Below are 20,326 nucleotides of genomic sequence, written 5' to 3'. Positions count from 1 at the left end.
AATTCTATTCTCTTTTCTTTGTGGATTATTTCTTTGCACTTCTTATTTCACTCATTTACTGGAGTTTTAGTGTATTTCTTTTTTATTTATAGGTGTTATTTTTATGTCATATTACATATTACATGTTATATTATAATTGAATATTTTAGTATTCCATTTTTATTTCATTATCGATAGTTTAGTAACTATAATTTCTTTGCAGTATTACTAGTGGTTTTACCAGAAATTACAGCATGTATCTTAAACATAAAATAATCCACTTGGTCTTGATATTTTACTACCTCATGTAAAAATTGTAGAAACCTAATATGGCTCAATTCACCACCATCATCCTTAGCACTATAATTGTCAGACACATTATGTCTATAAACATTATGAACTCCATACTATGGTGTTATAATTGTTGCTTTAAACAGTCATGTTTTTTTTTTTGGAAAATTAAGAAAAGAAAAAAATCTTAAGTCTTTTATATTTACTTACATATTTTACCTTTTCAGTGATTTGGTTCCTCACAGAGATTAAAATTACCATCTGGTATAGTTTCTCTTCAGCCTGAAAAATATAACTTCCTTTAGCTTTTCTTATACGATAAATCAGCTAATGACAAATTTCCTCAGTTTATTTTGTTTAAAATATATTTTTTATTCTTTTTTATTGATAAATAATAGTTGTATACATCAAAAATGTCTATTTCATCTTTGTTTTAGAAAGATGGTTTTGCTGAATGTAGAATTCTCTGTAGTCAGTGTTTGTCATTTAGCACTGCAAAGATGTGTTCCATTTACTTTGTCCTCCATTGTTGCTGATGAGAAGTCAGTCACCATTTGTATCATTGTACTGTGTGTAATGTGACAGTTTTCTATAGTGGCTTTCAAGGTTACCTTTTTATCTTTGTATTTCAGCAGTTTCACTGTGATGTTCCTGGTGTTTTCTTTACATTTATTTTGCATAGGTCTCACTATACATAAGTTAAAAGTTTTCAAGCATTTAAAAGAAAATTTCCTTTGCCTCTCTTTCTGGGACTTCATTACACATAGGTTACTGCTTGGTAGTCTCACATGTCGCTACAGTTCTGTTCATATTTCTTCACTATTTTTCTTTCCAGATTTTACATTAGATATTTTCTTTTGACCTACCTTCAAGTTTAATAGTTTCTTCTGCTGTTAAATTCTTCTAGTAAAATTTTATTTCTGTTACTACACTTTCCAGCTTTAGAATTTGAGTTGGTATTTTTCTCTGCAATTTCTATTCATCTGCTAAGATTACCCATCCATTGGTTTATTATATGTATAACATTCTTAAGTTTTTGAACATACTTATAGTAACTACTTTAAAAGTTCTCTGATAATTGCAGCATCTGGGTTGTCTCAAGCCAGTTTATATTGACTGGTTTTTTTTTTTTTTTCTTGAGTATGGATAACATTTTCCTTGTTCTCAGCATGTTGAGTGATTTTTAAAATTGAATCTACACATTATAAATGACACATTTGTGAAGACTCTGGAATATTTCATATTCTTCTAAACAATAATTTTTGGTCTAGAATATAGTCAATTTGACTATACTCAAAGTCCAGACCCCAGTTCCCCTGTGGTAAAATCAGCTGAAATCTCCCCTTAGCTCTTGATATGGTTTAGCTCTGTGTCCTCCACCTAAACCTCATCTAGAATTGTAATCCTCATGTGTCAAGAGAGGGAAGTGGTGGGAGGTGATTGAATCATGGGGGCAGTTTCCCCCATGCTGTTCTCATGACTGTGAGTGAGTTCTCATGAGATTTGATGGTTTTAAAAGCATGACACTTTCTCTCTCTCTCTCCAGCCATCATGTAAGACGTGCCTTGCTTCCTTTTCTCCTGCTGCCATGATTGTAAGTTTCCTGAGGCCTCCCCAGCCATGTGCAACTGTGAGCCAATTAAACCTTTTTTCTTCATAAATGACCCAGTCTCATGTAGTTCTTTATATAAGTGTGAAAATGAACTAATACAGAAAATTGGTACCAGTAGTTTGGGGCACTGCTATAAAGATACTTGAAAATGTGGAAGCAATTTTGGAACTAGGTAACAGACAAACATTGGAACAGTGTGGAGGACTCAGAAGAAGACAGGAAGATGTCGAATGTTTAGAACTTTACAGAGACTTGTTGATTTGTTTTGACAAAGGTGCTGATAGTGATATGAACAATAAAATCAAAGCTGAGGTGGTCTCAGATGGAGATGAGGAACTTATTGGGAACTGGAGTAAAGGTCACTCTAGCTATGCTTTAGCAAATAGACTGGTGGCATTTTGCCCTTGCCCTGGAGATCGTGGAACTTTGAACTTGAGAGAGATGATTTAGGGTATCTGGCAGAAGAAATTTCTAAGCAGCAAAGCATTCAAGAGGTGATCTCACTTTTCCTGAAAGCATACAGTCATATGCATTCACAAAGAGATGATACAAAATGGGAACTTATGTTTAAAAGGGAAGCAGAACATAAAAGTTTGGAAAATTTGCAGTCTGACCATGTGGTAGAAAACAAAAATCCATTTTCTGTGGGGAAATTCAAGCCAGCTGCAGAAATTTGCATAAATAACAAGGAGCCAAATGTTAATAGCCAAGATAACAGGGAAAATGTCTCCAGGGCATTTCAGAGATCTTCATAGTAATTCCTCTCATCACCGGCCCAGAGGCTTAGGAAAGAAAAATGGTTTTGCGGGCTGGGCCCAGGGCCATGCTGCTATGTGCAGCCTTGGGACACGGTGTCCTGTGTCTCAGCTGCTCCAGCTCCAGCCATGGCTAACAGAGGCCAATGTACAGCTCATGCCATTGCTTCAGATATTGCAAGCCTCAAGCCTTGGTGGCTTCCACGTGGTATTGGCCCTGTGGGTGCACAGAAGAGTTGAGGTGTGGGAACCTCTGCCTAGGTTTCAGAGGATGTATGGAAACGTCTGGATGTTCAGGTAAAAGTTTGCTGCAGGGACAGATTCTGCATGGAGAACCTCTAGTAGGGCAATGCAGAGGGGAAATGTGGGGTTGGAGCTCCCACACAGAGTCCCCACAGGGACACTGCCTAGTGGAGCTGCGACAAGAGGGCCACCATCGTCCAGATCCCACAGTGGTAGATCCACTAACAATTTGCACTTTAAGCCTGGAAAAGCCATAGGCACTCAGCGCCAGCCCATGAAAGCATCCACAGGAGAGCAGCCTTGGAGGCTATACGCTGCAGATCTGAGCTGCCTAAGACCTTGGGAGCCCACCTCTTCCATCAGCATGCCCTGGATATAAGACATTAATCAAAGGAGGTTAGTTTGGAGATTTAAGATGTAATGACTGCCCTGCTGAGTTTTGGACTTGCATGAGATCTGTAGCTTCTTTGTTTTGGCCAATTTCTCCCATTTGGAATGGGAGCATCTACCCAATGCCTGCATCCACATTGTAACTTGGAAGTAACTAACTTGCTTTTGATTTTGCAGGCTCATAGGTGGAAGGGACTTTCCTTGTTTCAGATAAGGCTTTGGACTTGAAAAATGGGTTAATGCTAGATGAGTTAAGACTTTGGGTGACTGTTGGGAAGGCATGACTGCATTTTAAAATGTGAGAAGAACACGAGATTTGGGAGGGGCCAGGAGTGAAATGATGTTGTTAGGCTCTGTATCCCCATGCAAATATCATCTAGAATGATAACCCACACAAGTTGAGGGAAGAGCCTTGTGGGAGGCGATTGGATCATAGAGGCAGTTTCCTCCATGCTGTTCTCATGATAGTGAGTGACTTCTCACGAGATTTGATGGTTTTAAAAGTGTGGCACTTCCCCCCGCCCCCGTCACTCTCTCTCTTGCTGCCATGTAAGACATGCCTTGCTTTCCCTTCATCTTCTACCATGATTGTAAGTTTCCTGAGGCCTCCCCAACCATGTGGAACTGTGAGTCAATTAAACCTCTTTTCTTTATAAATAACTCCATCTCAGGTAATTCTTTATAACAATGTGAAAACAAAAAAATACAGTTTATTTAGTTTCCAGTTGCTGTATTTTTTTAAGAAACCCCCCTGCAAAGTCTCCCCCTTGCAGGCAGAGTTCTTGGGTGGATTTTGTTAGTAAATTATTGAGTTAACACTCTCTATGGTAGCCTTTCTTCCAGGTACTCTCCTAAAACTTGGTCATTGTTCTGCTAGCCTGAACTCTGACACCTCACACCAATAAGGCAGTAGCTCTCTGCAGATGAGGCAGCATGCAAACTGAGTATGGGGCAGTAGAGGCTTGGGGGGCCGTTCGGCCTAAAGCTGCCAATTTTCCAATTTCATTCCTTTTTCTCCATATTTGCTCTTAAGAGCCTTTAAATAGTTGTATTTTTCAAATATATTTTCTATATTTTAAAAATATAGACAGGTTGTTTCAAACAAGCCACTCTGCCATTACCATAAATCATATGTCTTATGTGACTACTAAGTTTTTTCTTCCTTTAGTCCTTCTATGCTTGAGTTCCACTGAAGAGTCACTTTCTCACATGTGAAAGAATATTCTTTGCTGATCAGTGTGTGGACTTTTTTCTCCTGCTAGAGTCTCAAAAAACAATGCAGCTATGTAATTGCTACAATTTATTAACCTTAACTCACTTTTACCTCCCAAAATGGCAGAAAGCAGTCAGAATTTATTTTCCATGTCTAGTACTCAGCAAGGAGGATGGGAAAACTGTGAAAAGGAAAAAATTGTTTTTGAAATCAATTCTGTCCTCTTCACAGCTAACTATTGCAAAAGTTCAATAGTCTCTTTCATTTTACTTGCTTAAATAACCACTTCTTCTCTTACTGAGAAGAACCTATTGCCCAGGATCTGTCCTTTCTATTGAACCTGGAGGCTGTTTCTGAATATTTAGAGTCTTCATGGTCTTCAATGTTCAGCCACCATTTTATGCTTTAACAAAAATTTCTTGGTTGGAAAATCTTTGAGAACATAAACTGTTCACCAGTGTACCTGTTCCTAAATTCATACTTTTTGAATTCTGGTCAGTTCTATTCACATACAAAGTTGAAACCAATAATATAGAAAATATTATTTTGGGAAGGAGAGGGAAAGTAAGAGTTGAAAGCTAGAATTTATAAATGTCAGGAAGTTAGAACAGAAGACACTTGGGTATGTAAATAGATATTCAATATATTAAATTCAGATAATAATATTTGAGTTCTTCAGAAATATCTGGCCTGTAGTAGGTGTTAAATAATTATTTGTTAAAGGAAAATTATTTATTTAAACTAGTGAATGATAGAGTATCTTTATTCATGCTATCTACTGTGATTCATTTGAAAGACAGTTTTATTTAACTTTTCTAGGAAGAGAGACTAAAAGTTTGTATCACAACCTCTGAGACTGCCTCCAACTCTAAAATATGTATGTATCTATCTATTTATCTATCTATCTATCCATCTATCTATCTATCTAGCATATATCATCTATCTATATATGATTGTGCGTTTCTAGATCAAAACAAACTTGACAAGGCCTCTTCCAGGCATGCCATGATAAGTCTTTGCCCATCTCTATGACAACACTTCACACTGTTTTGTAATAATTTATAGAGTTGTCACCTCCATCAGACAGTGAACTGAAGGATGGGAGCAGTGCTATAATCATTTCAGAAGATCTCAGCCATAATTACTGCCTGCTATACACAGTAGAAACTCAGAAAATGATAAATGGGTACATGTGAGACTTTTTGTACATAAATGAATGGTTTACTTTTTATGTAAATTATCATCAAAGGTTTTTTTTTCTGTATCATATTAAAATGCAAAATTAGACCACTATTGAGAATGTAGTTTCAACACTAATTTATTGGCTGCCTCTTAAGAGCCAGGTGCTAAAAGGGCACAGAAGATGTAAAAATGAGGACATATGTCCATGTGCTAATAGCACTTACAGAGGAACAATGGCTTCTGCTGCCTATTTTCATGTTAAGCAAAAATTGTCACAGGAAGTAAGGCTACTATGACTGGAATCTCCTTTGGAATTCTTAAGATTAATATAATAGTCATAAATAGTCATAATAGTCTTTTTTAATATTTGATTGTTTCAAATGTAATTTCTACTTAAATATTTATGGCTAAGATATATCAGCAGGCAATGCTCTTAGTCTAAGACTTTCCAAGGGTTATTTTCAATATCTACGTTTAATCCACAAGCCAATAGAATACCAGGAATTATTGTTCACCACATTCTGCAATATTCAATTATGATAGATTTATTTCCAAAATATAAATTGTAACATCTCAATTTTACCATAAGATGAACCAGATGAAGTAAGTAAGGCACACATTGTTGGCACATAGGAAAAAAATTGATGTCTCTTCTTATTTCTAGGATTTGGTAAAAGAACAATGGATTTATACAATGAGTCAAGATTGCCCAAAGACAACTTTTAGATTACTGAATTGCATAAAGAAATGACTAGTTGCTTTAGCTGATAAGCTCTGCTCTGTAGAAAGAAGTAACACCAGTTTAGTAAACTCAAGGAAGTAGAACGCATTGGAGCACCTAACCAAAGTGAAGTTAGGAAACAAATGTTAGAATTTAAAATTCTGGAGAAGAGAGAATTGGGTCATTCTTACATTTTCTAGAACCAAAGACACAGCAGAATGTGAAATATCCCACTAACATCTACCACCTCATAGCCATTGCCCTTGTCTCTTCTAGTGTAGGTCTAGCTCCATTGTTTTAATCTGGACAATTTTAGTAACGTGTTAGCTCAGTTCTTTGTCCGCAGTCTCAGCTTCCTCTTGTATGTACTCCAGAGACCCACCAGAGTGGAAGGAACATGTCATTTTCATGCTCAAGTTCCTTCAGCAACTCCATCAGAGAACAAAGCCCAAAGACAGCCTGGTATTTAAATCTTTTTATACATTCCCTCTTTGCAAGATCTTTAAAAGTAGCAACATTAATAATAATAATAACAGCAACCATATTCTGTGCATATTGTTGAGACATTTCACATGGCCACATTTAAACATTTGTCTGTTTGCTGTTTCACTATATTTGCAGCCCTTGCAGCACAGATATGTTTTTTCTATCAGTTCTATAAACAATATTACACAAAGTGTCTAGCAGTGACTGGATTAATTAAGGGGCCACCAAGTTCCAAGGCAATTTAAGAAAGAATTTTAACGCTGCCATGAAATCCAAAGCACTTGTTCACGTTTAACAAGCTGTGCAGTGAAGGAAAGGCGATGAAATTTGGCACTGCAAGGGATGGAACAGACACTTTTTTTTCACCCGAATGATCACTAGATGCGGTAAAACAGAAAACTCTTTTAGCTTTTTTATTTTTTAAGACAAAGTGATGGGAGATCTTGTGTTTCTGCCTAATGCTAATTTTCTGACTCAAAATGACAAAATCACTTTTCAGGGCTAGTGAAATTGTTCAATGGGATGTCATTATGCTGGGAAATGAAATTAATGTGCGGTCCAAAAATAAAATCGACTTTCTGTAAAAATAGGGTGTTGGTAGACTCTAAAAGGATGTTTTAAAAGGATAAAATGACAGCAACCCCAAGACATTTTAAAAATGCAGTAATGTAGTTATTCTGATCATTTTTTTCTTCTTAAAATGTTTTCCACATATATTTGGATCAAATGTCCACAATTATATTTTGTTATTATTTTACATTTCCTTGTACATTCCAAATGGAGACTATGTTCATTCCTTTACCCATACCATGAGCTAGCCCGAAACAGGCAAACACCACACACTCATCTCCTACAAAGATCAGTTATAAACACCACATTGCACTGAAAATAATTTCTCAGGAAATTCTTGCTTGTTTGTAAACCTGTTTTAACTAAGATTCTGTTTCCACTCCAAAATCTGGGAGTAGTGGCTTCCAGCTTGATCTTGTGGCCCTTCCAGACTTAGTGTTGACCCCTTATCTACTGGTAGCCATTCCCTTTCTTTACAGATAGCAGCTCTGCCCAACTCCCTTGACCTTCTATTGTTTGAAGAAGAAAGTGTTCCCGCTAATGTCAACACTGAGTCACATGTTGCTGTGATAAATGTAACTGTCAAGATTCTTTGTCCTCAATGCACCTTTGACATGGTTGATCACTCCCTGCTCTTTGATAGTCTCCAGTTATTTGACTTCTGGGATGTCACCCTCTCTGGATTCTCCCCCTATCCACCTTGACTGTTACTTCTATATCTTTTTTTGCTGGTTCTACCTCATCTCCTTGACTCAGTCTTGGACATCTTTTCTTTTCTCAATGTACTCACCTTCTTCATGGTGCCATCAGTCTCCTAGTATTAAAATCTATCTATAGGCTTGTGTCTCCCAAATGGTGACTCTCCTTTCTAGTCTTTTCCCCTGGACTCGAGTTTCCAGTTGTCTGCTTTACATCCCCACACAGATATCTAATAAACATCTTAAATCCAGCATGTCCCAAATAGAGTTATTTCCAGCCTTCTGCATCTCAGTTTTGGCAACTCCATCATTTGCACCACTCAGATCCAGTCATCTGTGATTCTTCTCTTACTCTCCCACTCCACATCAAATCTCCCATCATGCCAATGTCACCATCAAAATACATGCACAGTGGAAGACTTCTCATGACTTCCACTGCTACCAGCCTGGAATGAGCCAGCACCATCACTGTCACAGATTATGGAAACACCTTCTTCCTTCTGCTTCTGCCTTTGTGATCTATATTCTGCCTACCATCCTAACTTTTCATTTATTCTTAACACTGCTATCAAAATAGGTTATATCATCTCACATCCCCTTTTACACCCCTTCTGTAGCTTCCTGTGTTATTTCAAGGGAAAACTAAAACCATTACAATAGACTGCTAGGTTCTACACAATCTGCATCTCCCCACTGCCCTGACTTGTATAACTCTCACTACAAACCCTCCACTGGCCTACACTGGCTGGCTTGCTGCTCCCAAAGCCTGTGCATCATACTTCTACCTCAGAGCCTGCTACAATCTGAATGTTTGTGCCCGCGCCCCCTTCCCCCCCCCATGAAATTTATATATTGAAATCTAATCACCATTGTGACAGTATCAGAAGGTGGAGCCTTTGAGGGGTGATTAGGTCTTGAGGGCTCCACCTTCATGAATGGAATAATCACCCTTAAGAAAGAGGCCGCAGAGAGCTGTCTTGCCACTTCCACTATGTAAGACACAGCATAAAGGCTCCATCTGTGAAACAGAAAGCAGCCCTTAACAGACACCCCGTGTGCCAGTGCCTTGACTCTGGACTTCCCAGCCTCCGGAAGAGAAATCATTTTCTGTCGTTTAAACCATTCAGTCTATGGTAGCTTTGTTATGACAGACCAAGAGGACTAAGACAGAGTCTTTGCACTTGCTATTTCCTCTGCTGGACCACTTTCCCTGGCTAATTTCCATTCCACCATGTTTCTCCTTCTCTCAGCTCCCCTACATCTTACTCCAATATCTCCTTCTCAGCGAGTTCTTCCATTACCACCTCTAAAATCGGAATGCCTCCAGTGCTCCCTCTTCTCATGGTCTGCTTAGTTCTCTCTACAGCACATCTCACATATTATATATTTTAGCTTTTTTTTGCTTTTGATTCTCTGCCTCCTTCTACCAGAACACAAACTCCATGGAACAGGGAGTATCGTCTGCGTCCTCATGGTTGGATCCCTTATGGTCTAGACTAGTGCCGGCTACATAGGTGCTCAGTAAATGTTTCTTGATTGGATGAAAGAACAGAACCACCCTATCTTGGCCTCAGATGTACAAGCTTGCCATCTGCTAATCTGCCATGAGCAACTGAATCCAAATTAACATTTATATAAGCACCAATTATATTTGAGATGAATAAGACAAAAATCCTTGCCCTAAAGAAAATAGCAGTTTAGCAAGAAGATAACTGGTAGTAATAACAATAATAATAACAAAGATAACAGTTTTCATTTATCAGTTGTCTAATACGTGCTAGGAACCGAACGAGGTTGTAATTCCTTTGCATCTAGCAACTCAGCTGCAGGATCAAAGGAGAGTCAAAGGAGGGAAGGAAGGCTTCAGATCTGGGCCATATGAATGCCTATATATGTATAGCATGGTGTGAAAAAAATTAAAAGGGTATATTGACTAAAACATTCACATCAAAAGATGAATTTAGGCTTTGTACTTGAAGACATAGAGGGTCAGCACAGCGAAGCACATCAGTGTGAGGTTCAGGTGGTAGACCACCACATTCCAATACTTCCTCTGCCACTAGGTACGTGAGCTGGAGCAAGTCTCTTAACCTCTCTGGCCCCTGTCTTCTCATTTGTCAAAGCAGGAAACAATAGTCCTCACTACCTGTTTAAGGGGAAGAGGTACAATTAAATAAGTTAATATAAAAAAAAAAAAAACATGTAAATACGTCCTTGACACCTAGTGAGTACTGCATCATGATCAATTATCATTCTTTATAAGCAGCAAGTGCTTCATCCATTTATTCACTGAACACATGTGGGGCACTAGCTTCACCATGAAGAGTGGTTTCTGCCCTCAGGGGCTGGCAGTGTAGGGAGAGGGACCGGGAGGTAACAGCAAATGCAGGGCAGCTTTGTCTGGTGAGCACAGGCCAAACAAAGGGCAGGGCCCACGGTCCAAGGTCAACAGCAGGGCTTCCAGGAGGTGGTGTCTGTGGAGGAAACGTGAGGATTCTTCTGGTGGGTGGAAGTGAGGGTTGGTAAAGAATTTCCAAGCAGAAGGAACAGGAGCAGAGTCAATAAAGACACTAGGGGAACAGCCTGAGTTTCAGTCTCATATGGCTTAAAGAAATGAGTGTCATAAAATGTTAAAATATGAATTACAACATTAATGTGTCAATGTCAAGTCTAGTGAACATGGAATTAAACCCAAGAGCCTGTGCCTAGAAGAAAAGAAAGAGAATAAAGATATACGGGCCAAAAGGTCCTCCAGGACTTTCCTCTGAGCTTCCTGACAACCAAAATAAAGATGGTATTGTACAACACGGTGACTATAGCTAATAACAATGTAAAAAATGCAATAATAAAATAAAAATGGTAACAGAATTTATTTGGTAGGTTTTTCGATGCTCATGAAGATAAATCATGACAGTTCTTAAGGGGAAGCAAAATTTTACCTAGCACTCAGTTTCGGAAGACATGTCCTACATAAAACTTAAAAGGAACACAAGCAGTGTTGTAGATGGCAATGCTAACCACAGCTCAGTATGAAAAGCAAGTGTGAGCCTCAAAATGCAGTTTTTTCTGATGCCTCAATGCAAGTTTAGGGCATAATACTGAACCACAACTGAGTGAAAGTCATCTAACTGAGGGAGAAAAAAAATGTGTTGCTTGCACTGTTTCTTTATCATCTCCTCAGACTCCCAGCCCACAGTTCACTCAGGAATAACAAGTGGAAGATGTTAGAGCTTCCCGACCCTCCCCTTCCCACCAGACCTTTTCAATTCCTGCCATGTTTTCTTAAGCCCATTGAGTGGCCAGTTTGCCAGTTTCATTAACTTGGTTCTAACCAACAGGCACTTACAAAATATCTTGTCAATGTTTCTTAAACACATTTCCAACCGGAAACATTTTATATTTGTTTTGGTTAGTTTTAGGTTGTAAAATCCAAGACCTATACTATATTAAGCTACTGGAAAGAAAGTGCTACTATTCTAAGGATGTAGGGGCAGGCTGCTGGACAAGAGATGGGAAAGAACTGGAGTGTTGAACTGCCCATTTCCTCTGGATCTCTCTCTCCTCTTTCCAAGCCTCAGTTTCTCTCTGCATAGCTGCTCCTTTTCCTCCATCTTTCTCCATTTCCTCACCTTGTAGTCAATATCTTGTCTCCTTCCTCAGTTTATATGTCAGAATTTGCCGGCCAGGGCCCGAAAGGAACTTTCTGCCTTCCTGCACACGGCCGTGGTGTCTCAGTATTTCTCAACTCAGAGCACCAGGAAAATCTGACTGACCCAGCTTAGCTACACAAGCTGGGTCTCGTAAGTCTTATATCTCTGGTAGGCTGCTTCTGCACACCTCTGGGCCAACCATGAGCAGTCGCGGTGAGACATGGAGAAACATACTGCACATCTGGTCTCTATCAACAAAGTGCTAATCTCTACCTAGACATTAGAAGAAAGGATGATCCACATTAGAAAACCCCTCCCAAAAGAGGGATCAGTTAGAGAAGCTGTGGCATTATGGAACATAAGGTACAGAACCTGAAGCCAGAAGGATCTTTCAGAACCTTTTACATCTCACTGTGAATGAGGCTGCTGCCAATGTTATCTATGCATAAGGCATATGCTTTAAGAGGAATAATTAAGCTTATTCTATCCATGTCCGTTTATTTATCCTTTTGGTAACAAACTCTTCCTTAATTCATCCTGTCATGTGTTAGAACTACTGTGTGGATGTGGAGAAATAGATTGTATTTGAATTACTGGATCATTTTCATTTGGCTCTTTGTTCAAATAATCTTCTTTTGTTTTCAAATAATTATAAATTATAGAAGAAACATTTCATTAAAACCTTAATGTGTGGAGAAGCCAGTGTTAATCTGTAAATATATACATATATCTTTATCTCGATTGTATCTACTATCAGTAAGTGGCTGCCATGGAAACCTTTCCTTACCCAACTTACACTGGAAAAATGTAAAAAGAAATTGATGGCTTAGGAAACAGAGCTTCCCATCCTAAAACTATGGTGAAAAATCAATTTTAGTTTTGATCACAAAAGAGTTCAAAGAACTCTACACCTCATGAGTTCAGGCCAACTTTTACCTTGCTTCTTTCTGTCTCCAAAACTTGTTCTTCCAGAGTTTTAACCAAAAGGTATCCAATTAAATTCACTGCTGATTGGAGCAACAGTGTTTCTGTTGAAGTATAGACATCAGAGGCTGTCAAATAAACCCATTATTCTAGAGGATGACAACGACCTCATAGATTCACCACTGAATAAATACAATCTACCACAAGAGTATTACTGGTTCCAAAAAGCCACTTCAAGCCATCTGCAAGACTACAGATTCTACTTTGGAAACTACTTGTAGGAAAAAAAAATGGAGCCAGAGGATCACTTAGTAGTAACACAGACCCAATTTTAAATTGCATTCTAGGAACTCCATTTTGATACAAAGTGCTATTTTATGGGGAAATAAAATCGAAAACTCAGAAAAACCTATGAGGAGAAAGAACTAGGATTTTTGGCTTGAGCCAAACTACAGATGAATCTAACTAGTGAGTCCAGGCTTTTGTGCAGTCTTTGCCTCTGCTCTCAACATGCTCACCACCAACCAACCTCTTGTTTGGCAATTTGTTCATCCCTTCTTTCTTTCCCATCGGAGACTTACACATCCCGGTTTCATGTTAAGACGTTCTGTCAATCATGTGTATGTTCATCAGGGTTAATTTTAATCAGTGAGTGCTCTTCATGGTGAAGTTTTCATTCTAGGTTTTGTACTGAGTTGCACAAAGAAAAAAATGCCATTAGCTTTCCAAGAAATTCTGATATTAGCATTGCGTATGAATGGAAAAATGTGATGGACACCTAAAAATTGCATGACATAATAATGCTACTTATTTAATATGACAGGTGCTATGTGGAACACTCTATTCAAAGAATCTCTTACATCTCACAATAACCCTGCCCATTTACCCTGTCTTCCTCCATATAGGTAAGAAGTGGAGGCTTAGAAAGATTGAAGCTGATTTTCAGGTTTCAAAGCAGCTATTAGGCAGTAGATGTGGGGTTTGAATATTGGCCTATCTGACTTTATAGCCCAAATTCCTACTATCTAATATTACAATAGCTTCTCCTCCAATCTTTGACCTCTTAATTCATCTTCCACACTGCCATGTGAATATTCCACATTTCTATCTGACCATTTGAGATTTCATTGCTTAAAATTCACCAATAATTTCCAACCATTTGTGTGCTTCTTAACAAAGCCTGCAAGGCCACGCATGAATCAGCTCTCTTTTGCTCTCTTGCATCATTTCCCTTGCTCTCTTATAGTTGCGATCTCTAAGCACTAAACTCATTGAATTAAAACAGCAGGATTTTAAGAAGTATTATGGATCGCATGGCCTCCATACACCATAGGAGTAGAGTAATAGTCCCAATCAAGCCTGATTTCACAGAGAGTAGGCTTAATATATGTTTCAATATTAACATACCTTCACAAGAACCATCTTACTAAAATGCTTCCCACTCCAACAGTGGGAATCCCTCCATCAGCATGCTATGGGAGGAAGTGGAGTTCAGTATCGGGAGAGACTCTAGCCCTTTGTGCTGGCCCTTTGTGTTCTTTGCTGGTGGTATTGTCTCATTTTTTAATATTCCAAGTAGGAAATAAATGTACTCCAAGAAGTTCCATAAAGTTCCATGCCCAACCTTAAAAATTGTAGATAGAAATACTTCAGATAAAATGAAGCATGTATTATTTATCTTTTCTATGTATAGGCATGTTTAGATCCACGGTTTGGATTTGTTAAAAGCTTGACTTAATTAACCAAACAGAAAAGAAGCAAAGAAAAGCTATGATGTCAACAGCCATTTAAAGCCATCCTCTTGCTTACAGATATTCCTCTGCAATAAATAGTGAAGGGAGCATAGCAAGAAAGCTTTCTGCCCTTCAAATTCCATTATCATAGTAGACTAACCTATAAATATTAATTTTTTTTTGTTTTTGTTTGGTTTTGTTTTGTTTTTGAGATGGAGTCTCACTCAGTTGCCAGGTTGGAGTGCAATGGTGCGATCTCGGCTCACTGCAACTGCCACCTCCCAGATTCAAGTGATTCTCCTGCCTTAGCCTCCCTAGTAGCTGGGACTACAGGTGTGCACCACCACGCCCAGCTAATTTTTGTATTTTTAGTAGAGATGGTGTTTCACCATGTTGGCCAGGATGCTATTGATCTCTTGACCCTGAACCACCTGCCTCGGCCTCCCAAAGTGCTGGGATTATAGGCGTGAGTCACTCTGCCTGGCCAAATATTAGTGTTATACAAAAGAAAACCTCCTTCAAGAGGAAGAAGGAGAAAGGAGAAAGGAGAAAGAAGAAGAAGAGGAAGAAGAAGAAGGAGGAGGAGGAGGAGAGGAGGGGGAGGAGGGGAAGAGAAGGGGGGAAGAGGAGGAGGGGAGGAAGAGGAGAAGGGGAGGAGGAGGAGGGGAGGAAGAGGAGAAGGAAAGGAGGAGGAGCAGGGGGAAGGGAGGAGAAGGAGGGGAGGAGGAGGGGAGGAAGAGGAGAATGGGAGGAAGAGGGGAGGAGGAGGAGGGGAGCAGGGGGAGAAGGAGGAAGAGGGGGAGAAGAAGGAGGAAGAGGAGGAGGAAGAAGGAGGTAGAAGCAGCCTGAACCTCAGGATGGTCCAATGATTAATTCTGTATATTCCTAAGTAATTTATGCTTGCCTCAGTCTTCATGTTACTTTGTTAAAAATCTGGTTATGTGACCAACTCCCTCACAAGATGACAAGCTCTGCAGACAAAGAGATGATGAGTTGAGCTGGATGATGGAGTAAGAGCTATTTACTAGATTGTGACACTGAACCTCTGCATGCCTTATACACCTTATCTGTAAATGAGAATAATAATTTCACCCACTAAATAGAGTGCTGTGGAACTTTGGTAAAATAATATATTTACATAAAACCTTGAAATAGCATCTGGAACATAATAATATATGCTTGACAAGTGTTAGAAATTTACAAGGAGAAAATTAAAATTTTCATGTGATCTTCTATTCTATCTCAGTATCAGCAGTAACTCTCTGCAGTCTGACATGGTCAGATCATATGCATGACATTGGTCCACAAAACTGATTATAGAAAAACAGAGCACTCAATAAATTGTAGTGTGACCTTGCTTAGAAATAGAGAAGCAGTTTGCAGTGTCTACCAGCAACATCAACTAGTTGGATGACAACAGACTTGGCAAAGTGGACTCCACCAATCTTTTCTAAATGTTTGTCCACATACTGGCACCAAAAGAGATAATGTTTTCACTGACCTCTATTAAACAGGAAATGGAATAAATTAAGTGATGTTTTCAGAAAGCTGAATTTATTCAAAGAACCATTCCTCATTCTAAGATTATTTCTTTGTGACATTTTGATGTTGAAATGCCCTTTCTCTTAGAAACAATGGTGAGGTTAGGTGATAGCAGGCTTATTTGTTTCATTTGTGGCTTGCTTTGTTTTGTTTGATTGAATTTTAACAGTCTTACCTGATAACATAAAACATTAGCAATCTTTTTTTTTGGTCTCCACCTCCTCCCTTTTATTTTCTGAAATTATTCTGTTTTATGAAATCCCATAGGATTTGGGCAGAGTAGGACACTCCTGGAAGAATGTTTCCAGAATTCCAGGTCTTCTCTCCCATCTTACAGGCTCAGGAATCTGATTTGTTATTTCTGAGAGATGATATAATCATAATAATGATAATTAAACTATACTGAGTGGTTAGTCTGTATAAGATACTATGCTAGGTACATCACATTTTGTCCTCACTATTATCCTACAAGACAGGTTGCCCATAGTTACACAGCTAATTAGTAATGGAGCCATAATTCAATGTTAAGCTGTCCTCTGAAATCTACGCTTTAACCACTACATTACATCACCTAATTATGGAACCCCAGGAATGTCCTTTTTAGCGACTTGAGTGAGAAGTAGAACTTTCCCGTAGACCACATTTCTTAGGTATATGGTTTCACCACATTTTCTATTTGGAGATAACCTACAAGGAGGATGTTAAAATTGTAGACTTTTTGGTGAGCAATGAATTTGATATTTTGCATATAATATTTGGATACATTGGGTTGCAGATTATCCAAGAGCTGATATAACTCAAAGTATTCATATCTCAGCATAAGGTTAACAAGGGCAGAGATCTAAATATTCAAAATTCTTTGTTAAGATGTCTTCTGTACTTGGGTGCTTCTGTGAGGAATTACTGACATCCGTTTTCGTTAGTTTTTTGCTTTTCTTCTCATATGGTAATGCCATAAATCTGTTTCTGACAAATCCCTCTTTGGTTCGAGAGTTAGTACCTTTGTGGTGACTTTTAATATGTCACTCTAATCCATTATAGAATGAGGAGGGAACACCGCATAGTGGCACCCAATCCAGGCTTTGAAAGTAGTCTACTTTACCCCTGCCCTGTGGCCATGGGCAAGTTTCTTGGTCTCTCCAAACCATAATTTGCACATGTTTGGAAATGGTCATGGGACTACCTACTTCACAGGACTGGTAAAATGATCAAATGAGATAACATTAGGATGGTGCAAAAATAATTACGGTCCTTGCCATTACTTTTAATATGTAAAACACACATAGAATGGTGTCTAGAGTGCACTCAGTAAATGACACCTCTTGCTGCCACTGCTGTTCCTATTGTTATTTATTCTCATATTACATTGTAACTCTCAAAACAAAATCCTATACCCTCTATTTCCAATGCTTGAGAACATGCCACTGTTGTCCCTTTGGGCTGGTTACTTCCCTCTCTGAGGCTGCCTTGTCTTCTCAGGGAGGAATAGCACAGGTTTCCAGGTGGGTTGTGTATCAGCCTGTTGACTGCCTAGAGAATTTCTGAAGTCTTTTATTTCATCTTTTCTGTCTTTTTGTTGTTGTTGTTCAAGCTGTCAGTGTTTCTGCCGATAAAACATTCTCAGGAGCCCCGTGGGTCTCCTGTGTATGTCTAGAGATTCACTCCCTTAGACCATAGGCTCTTCCAGAGATCTTTCCTGGGTAATTCCATCTCTATCTCTGAATTCTGATAGCTGAGTCACACACCCAACCTCTTCAGTCAGCTCTCCGTGTTATATGAATACTCTGATCTCTCTTTATTTTTTTTTTAGAGGACATCTCGCTCTTTCGCCCAGACTGGAGTGCAGTGGCACCATCTCGGCTCACTGCGAGCTCCGCCTCCCGGGTTCACGCCAATCTCCTGCCTCAGCCTCCCAAGTAGCTGGGACTACAGGCACCCACCACCACGCCCGGCTAATTTTTCTTGTATTTTTTAGTAGAGAAGGGGTTTCACCATGTTAGTCAGGATGGTCTTGATCTCCTGACCTCCCAAAGTGCTGGGATTACAGGCGTGAGCCACGGTGCCCAGCCAAACACTCTAATCTCTTAATCCTTCCTATGTACTAGCAAAATAACCACTTGTGTTCTTTGCTTTCTCTCCAACGCATGCGGTCCTGACATTGAATCACCTAATTTTAGTGTCTTGCAATCTGTTTTTTCACACAAACGGAAGAAGAAACAAGGTGACCTTATCAACACTTTGCTAAAAAAAAAATCTCCCCAGCTAAATACAAGGGAGCTTTATCACTTACCAGCTCTGCTTCTTATATAACTGCAAGATAAAATTCTAGTAAGTTTTCTGTCACTATACAACAAAGATTCCCTTTCTTCTGGTTCCCAATAACATGTTTCTCATTTCCTTTGGAGACTTCACCAACAACACTTTCAGCATTCATATTTCTACCAACACTTTGCCTGTGGTGATTCAGGTATTCTGTAAGACTACATAGACTTACTCTACCTTGCTCCTCACTTCCTTCTGAGACCTCCACCAGCAGAGCCTTTAGCATCTATATTTCTACTAACAATCTATTCAGGAAAATCTAGGCTTTTTCTATCATGATCCTCAAATGTTTCTAGCCTCTACCCACTGTCCAATTCCAAAAACCACTTCTAGATTTCTTACAGGAGCACCACATTTGCAGGCACCAAAATCTATATGAGTTTTCTATTGTTGCTATGACAGATTAAACAGTGGATTAAACTAACATCAATTTATTGTCTTATACTTCTAAAGATCAAACGTTGAACATGAGTCTTACTAGGCCCAATTCAAAGTGCTAACAGAGCAACATTCCTTCTAGAGTTTTGGACACTTGAAGAGGTTTTGGATACTCAAAGGGAGAATCCATTCCAAGCCATTTTCTGCTTCTTGAAGCTGCCCACATTTTCTAGTCCATGATTGCATGACTCTAACCTCTGCTTCCAATGTCACATCTTCTCCAGCTCTGATCTTCCTGCCTGTCTCTTATAATAACCTTAGTGATTACACTGGGTCCACCCAGATAAATCAAGATAATCTCCCCATCTCAAGGTCCTTATCTTAATCACATCCAAACTACCATCTGCCATCTGATGCAACATATTCACAGGCTGCAGGGATAAGGACTTGGAAATCTTTAGGGACCATTATTCTGTCTACCACAAGTTGTAAGAATTCTATACAAATTCTAGATACTAGAATCCGATCAGGTGTATGACTGACAAATGTTTTCTCCCATTCAGTGGGTTGTCTTTTCACTTCTGATAGTATTCTTCAATGCACCAAAAGTTTAATTTTGGTGATGAAGCCCAATTTTCATTTTCTTTTGTTGACTTTGTTTTTGGGGTCATAACTATGAGTTTTATAGTACCGGCTCCTACATTTAGGTTTTTATATTCATTTTGAGTTAATGTTTTATATGGTGAGAGGCAGAAGCCCAATGATACTTTAATATCTCAGCATCATTTCTAAGAAAGACTGTTTTTTCCCATCAAATTATTTGTGCAGTCTTAACAAATATCAACTGACTATAAATAAGAGAGTTTATTTTTGGACTCTCATGTGATTTCATTGATCCCCATGACTATATTTATGCCAGTACATCACAGTTGTGATTACTATAGCTCTACAGCAAGTTTTGAAATCAGAAATGTGATCCTCTAACTTGTTCTTTGACAAAATTTTTAATATTCTCTATTCCTTGTGTTGCCACATAAATTTGAGGATCAGCGTGTCAATTTCTAAAGAAAAAAAAAGCCAGCTGGAATCTTGAATGGTATTGCATTGGATCTATAGAAGAATTTGGAAAGTATTCCATCTTAACTAAATATTTCAATCCATGAACATGGAATGTTTTTTCATTTCTTTAGAAACTTCTTAATTTCTGTCAATAATTTCTTTAATCAGTGTATAAGCCATTTACTTCTTATGATGTTTTTCTCTACGTATTTAATTTTTTTAATGATTCTTTTAGTGACGTTATTTTATTTTATATTATTCATTCCTAGTATATAGAGATACAATTAATTTGTGCACATTTTTTCAGCATCCTGAAATCTTGCTGAACTCATTTATTACATCTAATGGGATTTTCTTGATTAGCATTGTTTCCTTAGAATTTTCTATGTGCAAGATCATATCATTTGCAAATAGAGATAGTTTTGCTTCTTTTTTTCTATCTGGATACATTTTATTCCTTCTTCTTGCCTAAATACCCGAGCTAGAATCTACTTCAACATTGAAGTAGCAAGAGTGGACATCCTCATTGGGTTTCCATTCTTTTAAGAAAAGCCTTTAGACTCATAATATTGAGCATG

This window comes from Rhinopithecus bieti, unplaced genomic scaffold, assembly GCF_001698545.2.
Source record: "Rhinopithecus bieti isolate Rb0 unplaced genomic scaffold, ASM169854v2 scaffold_19969, whole genome shotgun sequence".
In the NCBI taxonomy this organism is placed as follows: domain Eukaryota; kingdom Metazoa; phylum Chordata; class Mammalia; order Primates; family Cercopithecidae; genus Rhinopithecus; species Rhinopithecus bieti.
The sequence above is the reverse complement of the archived record's forward strand: the minus strand, read 5'-3'. Positions refer to the sequence as shown.